A 9,077-nucleotide genomic window follows, 5' to 3' on the forward strand; every position below is an offset into this window, starting at 1 on the left:
AGACGAGTGTGGCGTGATTCGAATGAATGGTAGGATGGCGAAGTCAGACGAAATCCCGTTCGATATGAAGTTCCCGATTATCCTTCCGAAAGGACACGCAGTCACGAAACGATTGGTACAATATTACCATGAAAAGTTTGGACATGCAAATCGGGAAACGGTCTTCAACGAGCTTCGACAGAAGTTTTATATTCCGAAGTTGCGAACGGAAATCCAGCAAGTGATGAGAAAGTGTGTCTGGTGTACACAAGGTGGTACAAGGAGTACTTTCCAACGATCAACAAGCGTACCAAGTGGTTTGCTGAGAGGAAGTTCTTGAAGAAGGGAGATCTCGTGTTTGTAGTAGATGGACAGAACCGGAAAAGCTGGGTTAGAGGTATTGTCGAGGAAGTCTTCGTAGGATCAGACGGCAGAGTTAGGTAGGTGGACGTACGGACAGGCAAAGGCGTATTCCGGCGTGGAGTAGCCAACCTTGCAGTGCTGGAAGTTCTTGATGGTAAATCCGGAACCACTGATGAACGGGTACCGGAGTTACGGGCTGGGGTGTGTTGACACCACTGGGCTTCAGCTGTACTCGCGACCTGCCTGCCGTGAAGTGAGAGTTGAGAAGCGAGATGTATGCGTCACCGGTCTACAGCGGTAGGACCGTCGTTGATTGTTTACATCGATTCGTGGAGAAGTAGAACGAAGGATACAAACAAAAACAAACCCAAGAGATAGTGGAGGAGCTCAGTTTTGTTTAACAAAGTTGTAAAATCACAAATAAATTAAAGTTTAAATCAGTTTTCTGTGAAGGTGGTAGTTTCTTAGTTTAGTGCTAAATATTCCGGTTGACTTCTAAATCGGATGATTACCTGCCAGAAGCTGAAGATACTATCAGAATAGTTCCGTAAACAAGTTGAATTAATTGATTGATTGGCTAGTGTTGGAACTGAAAACAGCAGCATAACCAGTGTCGTAGCATGAAGGATTAGAGGGGACTATTTCTTTTGACCTGCTTGAAAAGTTGCTGCAAAAATTTAGTCAAATTCTATAATTGATCCAAACAGACATATTAAATCACATCTACTCGACGAAATATGACCAATGTTACTTATAACGACTAGCATAGAGCTGATGTTCTGGATCATGGTCCCACATGGTCAACTTTGATATCTCTGATAACCTTATCAAGGTATTTATTTGTCGTCAATCAGTGTAGACCGTTTTACAATTGTTGTCTTAAGAGCTATTTTTATAATTTTGTCTTTGTTTATATTTTGTATAATATGTCTTAAGAACAAGTTAAAACATTACTTCTAGTTGACGTTATGCGAGGAATTAAAATATTGCTTTAATTTGGTTTTTGTCATTGTAAAGTCAATGTTATCGCAGTGCTTATTATATGTATCCATCATTTGGTTCAAGGGTGCGGATACTATCCGGTTACTTTATGTAGATACCTAACGACGCGACACGTGACAAGTCGAATGAGTCCCGAATTGAAGTGAAGGTGGCAAAAACGAAGGAAGCAGTTTTCGAGTCATTCATTGCGTCAATTGAAACAAGTCTTTGCTTCAAATGAAATGAACTGATGTTTTTGACGAACGCAACAAGCGATAGTCAAGTCAGGAGGAATGTTCATTGTGACTCAATAACAAGAAACACAATGACTTACACGAAAATTATATTGCTCGAAATGAAGCGATTCTGCGGAGAGTTCATTTTCCTTTCTTTGTTTCGAAAATGTTGAACCCTGGTTAGAGCTACTTCGGAAGCATTTTCACAGTCAACTAGGTTTATTTTTAGTCGTGTGCAGTTTTACAGCTTTTACTCTGCTCTTTTATAGCTAGTCGAGAAAAGCGATTCATGTGCACTATTATAAAGCCTCTACTCAGCGATTTTGTGTTGGTGTTGGCGTAGCACAGTTGGTAGTGTCAAGGTTTGCCAATGAGGTCGTCTCGAGTTCGATTCCAGGTTTCGGTGCAGGGTAAATACTTTGGTGATGATTTGTAACTAATTTCGATTAATTTGATTCACAGCAAAATAAACTCAATAAATTCCTTCATTAAAAAGCGTAAACAGTATTTAACCCGGCTTCAAGAGAAAGCCGTGTAGTGATTATCGGATAACCGGAAAAACGTTGAATAAGCGCCATTCAAATTCACTCACACACAACTAAACAGCGGGATAACAGCTGTATAGAAGCGTAAATGGATATGCAATAAGAGCTTGTTCCAACCGTCCCAACAGCCATATGTACCTGACTAAGTTCGCCAAATTTGCTTGTATAGAGGTCGCGTAAAGATTTCCTCACACCGTATAACGTTTGAATACAGCTTGAGGCTTTATCAATGAAATGAGTAAAGCGCTTACATTGTGAATATTGTTAGTTGGGCGGTTGGCTTTCATTTTACAATCCTAGCTGGTGTGCAGGACCCTATCGAAAAAGTGCTGTTTTCAATTGAACGCATTTACCCAATCTTGATACAGAATTCCACCTTACTCCACACTCGTTTCGATGAAATATGTGTCACCAAAGAGGGCACGCAATTAATTACCGGTCTTCCGCATCCTGCCGGTCCTCTGAGTGTCGAGCGCGAAATTCCGCTCTCCGGTCACGTTTAATGTGTCACCTCGATTCATCAAGTGAAAGTCCGGCTGGCCACACGCTCGGTCGCTTGCTGGCTCGCCATACCAGCTTGTCAAAATAAGCCGATCCGAACCGGGCGGACGACAGCACCTATCGGAAACACGTTTTCCGATTTAAGCGATCCACGCGCCTGACCGCCGGCCGCCGAATCTTGTCGAACATCCTTTCCGGACTGTCCCGTGAATAAATCAAAATGGAAATGCTGCGGACTGGGTCAGCCCGGACCTCTGGGGTGTGAGAGAAAGGCTGTTCGGGTGTCTGGCCTATCGTTATCCTACGAGAAGTAGCAGCTCTTTGTACGATAAGTTGCCAGTAATTTGTCACACAAGTTGGTCAAATTTGCGTGGGCTCGGGGTTCGGGTTACAGGTCCAGTAATTAAGTCAATCCTGAACCATGTACAGGAAGCAGCAGGAGGCCCCGTATCGAATATCAGTGGGACACTTTAGTGAAAGTTCTGGTACCAAGTGAGGTCACACAAATGCTCTTTAAATCTTATCAGAAAATGCAAACATACATGGGAAACGGAGGTTTATTGACCCCCTTTCCGGGCTCTGCGTAAAACAAGAACCCCGATTGACAATGATCGATTGCGATATCGATCGGGCAAGGCGCTGATTACGAACTGGCGCTGCGTGATTTCGACTGCGTGACAAAGTTTCGCGAACACGAAAAATGCATTTGCTGATCATGCAACGAACGACGATGTACGCACCCTTGCAAGCAATTTGTCTCCTCCGCAGGGACTGACTGGGAAACGGCAAAGCGCGCCCAATTGTGCGCCCAGCATCCAACAGCAGTCGATCGGTCTCCGGGGTCTTAATTATAATATTTCTGCACGCCCTCCAGGGAAATTTCTCATTTCTTCTGTTGAAAAGTTTCACCAATTACCACCACCACCACTACTACTACTAAGCAAGGGCACAGGCAACCGAGGTTATCGCAGGGGAACGAACGACGTCTTCAATTTCATCGCCGCCGCCCTCGCGCGATTCCACGGTAGAACACGTCTTCTAACGACGATCGACCGGGTGAAGATGCCCTGTAATCACCGGCTATTTAGCAGCTAAACGGCTTGCCAAATTATGGCATAAAAAGTCGACAGCGGCAAAACCTCCTCCGGTTCCAATCAGGCGCGAAATTTACGATGGGGTCCTTTGTCTCATCGCGTCGCCGTCGTCGTCATCGTTAGTTGGAGATTTAGTAGCTACTTTGGCGCAATTGCTTCCTGTTCCCGTGGAGGAAGGTACAAATTAGATGAAATTAGTTGTAATTCATCCGCAAGGAGTCCTACACCGTAGGGGAGTTTTTATGAGCGAATATCTATCAGCGAGAGTAATGTTATTATGATGCAATTATGGCTGTGGGTTACCGATTCCGATGCTCATTATAGCGAGGCTGGTGTTGCTGGCTGGGAATGCCGCGTGTTTCGTGGTTTTGAACATGTTTTTTTGGGTGAACATGAGGGGGACTCAGTGAACTAAGAAAATGTGGACCTTCCAGCTTAGGCTTGAGGAATATCGGACGTGTGGACCCCCTCAGAGCCGTTTGAGGCTGTCCTTCTTCTTCTTATCATTCTTCTCATTTCAAGCTTAATGCTTATCGTATTTTAGCTTATTGCGTGCTCTCAACTTAATGTTCTAGATGTATTTCCACAGTTATTAGTTGAGAGCTTTCGATGCCTGTCCATTTCTGAATTAGTATAATTGTGTGACAATCATACCCTATGCCAAGGGAAGTCGAAAAATTTTCCAACCCGAAAAATTTCCAGACCGGACCGGGAATTGAACCCAGCCACCTTCAGCATGGTCTAGCTTTATAGCTGCACCTTTACCGACTGAGCTAAGGGAGGCCATAAACCAGGTTTCATATAATTTAAAATTCTAACATTCTAGAACTTATTTCACTATCTAGATTCTGAAATTGAACCACATAGAATTTCACTTGACTGGTTCAAATTTTCATGGATCTGCAATTGATAATAAAAGTCAATATTTTGCGAATCAGCTAGAATCTTGAACTTGGATTCAAGATTCGCAGACGATTGAGGAGTGAGGAATTCATTCCAGGCAAAATAACTAAAAAAATGAATTTTTGAACCGACCTTCTCCGGTTTACATTTACGAGAACAGATCGAAGTTGTTTATTCGCATTGTTGGTCGTCTCCAGAATCCAGGGGAGATGGAGAGCTTTGTCCAGCAGAAGATCCAGACGTTTCTTGAGGGGGAGCGAATCGCACCCGTAAATTCGCTTGACCATGAAGAGGCGGAAAGTCGTCCGCCCTGAAAGCTGGACCTTATTATTCCTTCGTCCTGGTTGATTGTTGGTGGCTGCCTGTTTTCGGATGCGCTTGATACCCTCACGTTAAGGGCATTGCTTGTTGGATCCTTAGTGAGCACCACCACAGTTGGCGTATTTTAACGCCACGGCTCCATCCGCAACACATTCGGAGATGGCGTGGTCTTGAGCGCAATTGCCGCAGCGTGGCTTAATGTTGCAGTTGCGGGTGCCGTGTCCAAAGTTCATACACCGTTGGCACTGAGCCACATCGCGATGGCCGCCACGGTATGGCTCCCAGTGGACGATGATCGAATTGATGGAGCGGATGGCTTTCAACGCGTTGAGTGCCACCGTTCCCTTCTGGAAGTGTACCAGAAAGAGGCTATCCGGATACGCCTTCACATTTTCGTCCTTCCTTATCATCCGATAGATGGCACTTGGGGCCAGCTTGTTCCGGTTCCTGATTTCATGTTCGATAAACTTCGGGTCGAAGTTTGGTAGACCCCTGATGACGACCTTGAACGGTTTCTCACCGGAAATGTCGTGGGTGAAGAATTCCACCTTGGAAGTCCTCAAATAGGCGACGATCAAGTCATACTCCGCTTTCGTACGCCGACTCTGCCCAACTGGAAGATTTATTTATTTATTTCTTCATCAATAGGCTTCTTGGCCCCAATGATGGATAAGTTGTTGCCAATGAACTAAATTAATATACATTAAAACTACACATATGTTTCCAAGTATCTAAAAACATTAAGAAATCTAGCACGTAGCAAGTTACACGAAACGTTAAAATCAAATTGACTGTTCCCGTTGCTCCGACTGAGAGCGAACACGAGTTCTTCCCAGGAGAGTGGCTGTTGATCGGTAGGTCGTCGTTTTCTGGAGGAATTCCGAAGGTAGACACAGAGGAGAGAGAGGGGCGGACTCGCTGTTGGAAGCTTTCGCTGTATTCCGAGATGCCAGATAGTTTGGCGAAGTATTTGCCCAGTTCGTCTGCTACGACGGTTGCATCAGTGATGGTGACGGTGTCTGTTCGAATCTGAAGGGCGTTGATGTGACTCCATAGCTCCGCTGACGATTGTTCGGCGTTGATACTCTCCAGAAAGTCCGACCAACAATTTTGTTTCGCCGTCCGGATCTCCTGTCGGCATTTGTTATGCTGCTGGCGATAGTTCGCGATGACCTCTTCTCTTGCTGGATCATTTGGGGAGGTGCGTTTGAGCTTCCGGAGTGCTTTTCGCCTGGATTTTACTGCCCTTTTGGTTTCATCGTTCCACCAGCGGAGTGCCTTCCGCCCGGGTTTTTGGTATACTGGTGCTAGCGGCTTTATAGATGATTTCCGTGATGCTTGGGATGGTCGTGGGTTCCTGGTTCTGCGCGAGGGCTGAAAACCCTCCCAATCAGCTTCCCCGTAGCGCCACCGCAGTCTTCCGGTGTTTTCTGGGGGAAGGGGGGTTTGGTTAACAGTCAAATACGAACAAACGTTGTCTACCTCGTTTAACTATAGTCGCTATGTATATAGTCTGGCGTATAGATACTATAGATTCCATAGATAAGCGGAGGCACAAAAAGTTGTTTTGGCAACCATGAAAAATAAATGATCTTACTGGCATCCGTGAAAAAAGTTCATGCCATCATAGAGCTCTTCGTTGTGCAGTTTTGTTTTGTTTCGTGCGCAAAAGATCAAAATGAATTGCAAACCAAATCTTTGCAACAATGTATCGAGGAATGGTTTGCTTTATCTTTCTTTCTTCCGTTGTCCGCGAAATAAATCGGAATGTGGAGTGTGGAGTGTGGAAAGCGTTTTGTGCTCATAATATTACAATACTTCTCCCTCAAACAACAACATTATGACGTCATGCTCGTTTGGCTACACAAACTGACAGTTCGTTTGGCTACATAATACTTTGCCTCCGCTTATCTATGGAATCTATAGTATCTATAGTCTGGTGGATAGAACCAACAATTTAAAAGATACTATCAACTTTTATAAACAAAACGTTGATTATTCTTTCCTCGCAAAACGAACGCAAATTACCGGCATCATCGGATAGGGGAAACTTTCCCCAACCCAAAGATGGTATGAGTTGGCGAGCCTTGAGTCACGAGAAAAGGGTTTCCGAAATTTAGTTGCTGATGTGCTCTTTTCTGTTGTTGGTGTGATTGCTTTTTGCTGATGTGCTCTTTTCTGTTGTTGGTCGTGATTTGCTCGATTGGTTCCGCTCTTTGACAGCTCAAATGGTTCCCGAGATTCTATCCGCCAGACTATGAATATAGCGACTATACATATTACTGGTCCAAACGAAAACAAAGCCAGAAGCAACGATGGTTTGTTTATGTTTGGAACCAAATTCCAGCTAGGTGGCAACCCTATCTTGTTTGCCTTGCCTTGACAAGAGCTAACATCGCGGCGGGTCCGTTAATTGTGGGACCCACTGACAGCTCATAATTTGTAAACAAATAGAAGATGCAGACCAGAATTAAAAAAAAAGGCGTGACTTATATTTTAGATATTCTCAATATTTTTGCTTACATTTTGTGAAAAATAAACTTCGAACTCATAAATCATTATTTTCTGATTTTCTACCACGAAGTCAACCAGTTATAGGGAAAATAGTTTTATTTGATACACAGTACTGGACAAAATAAATCATACACCCATATAATTTTTCTTTGGAGCTCGATATATCAGGTAGATTCAATCATACAATAATGGTTTGTTCTGCAATACTTCTGTATGTTTTTCGCTAAAACTGCGCAGGTATAGAATATTTAATATATTGTATGACTTTCTCAATCATCATTTATAAGTTGTAAAAGGACACTAGGAACAAAATAAACGCCTGATTTCTTATTGAAAATTCTTGTTTAATTCAACTTTCAACTTACATTTTAAGACTCTCAGTATTTGGTATGACCACCCTTTGCTTTCAACACTGCTTCCAACCGTCTTGGCATACTTTCGACGAGGTTTTGCAGATATCCTGAATCGATATTCTCCCACGCTGCTTCAAGTACTTCAAAATAAACGTTTTTGTTGGAAACCGATGCTTTATCCACTTTGTTGTCCAAGTAAGACCACAAATTCTCAATTGGGTTGAGATCGGGAGATTGGGGAGGCCATTCCAGCGTTTTGATCCGATATGATTTGCAAAATGCCGTTGTGCTTTGGGTCATCATCTTGTTGGAAATGTAATTGGATTCCAGGCCAGTTTTCAGAAGCGAAACTTCCAGATTTTCACTTAACAAGTCAATGTGCACATCTGCAGTCATTATTCCCTTTATATCAGCCAAGCTTCCAAAACCAGACCACGCAACTGCTCCCCATACCATGATATTTTCGCCTCCGTGTTTAACCGTCTTTTGAATGTATGGTTCCTTAAGAGCGACACCGGAACCTCGCCAAACCCTTGATCGCCTTTTCTGTCCAAATAACTCAAATTTGCTCTCATCCGTCCACAGAACTCGTTTCCAGAAGTCCACAGTCATTCCGGCTAGACCTTCCAACTCGGAATGTCCCGGGATGCAAATCCCGGGATTGTTACATTTCCCGGGATTTCCGAATCCCGTGAAATTAATTTAAAAATCCCGGGATCACGTGTCCCCCAGGATTTTTTAATTTGAGACTCTTTTACCACTTTAAACCTTTCTTGGAATATCTGTAGCAGAATTTGAATCCAGAACTTTTACAACTTATGAAATATATCTCTTCCCTTAGTTTGCCATTCATTCTGATTTTTCGAAAGAATTGCATACAGACATCACGTTATGAATATGATCGTTGTACAAGAAGCACTCGTAAAAAATACGATCTAGCAGTGAAACAAACCGTGAACATTTTGATTCAATCAGGTTGAACGTCGTGAGATGTCCATCATTCATAGTTGATCTAAAACCATTGAAATGCATTGTTAAGATGGTTGGAAGTACTAGCACTACTCAGCTGATGAAAATACTCAGTATTTGCAGTTTTTAGAGTCCTTCCTTAGATTAGCTAGCGGAATTGTGTCGTTACGTTTAAAGGTATACATTACCTTTACCCGTTAGTATGTAATCTATGTAATCCTAAAGCACGGCAAAATAGTTTTTTACAAATACATTCATGAGAGAAATCATCCACCATAAACATCATGATCTGCACAGACTATTGTGCAGTTTGGCTGA

This window comes from Ochlerotatus camptorhynchus, unplaced genomic scaffold (genome assembly GCF_037179485.1).
Source record: "Ochlerotatus camptorhynchus isolate MF236.1 unplaced genomic scaffold, CSIRO-AGI_Acam_v1.1 ptg000197l, whole genome shotgun sequence".
NCBI classification, from domain to species: domain Eukaryota; kingdom Metazoa; phylum Arthropoda; class Insecta; order Diptera; family Culicidae; genus Ochlerotatus; species Ochlerotatus camptorhynchus.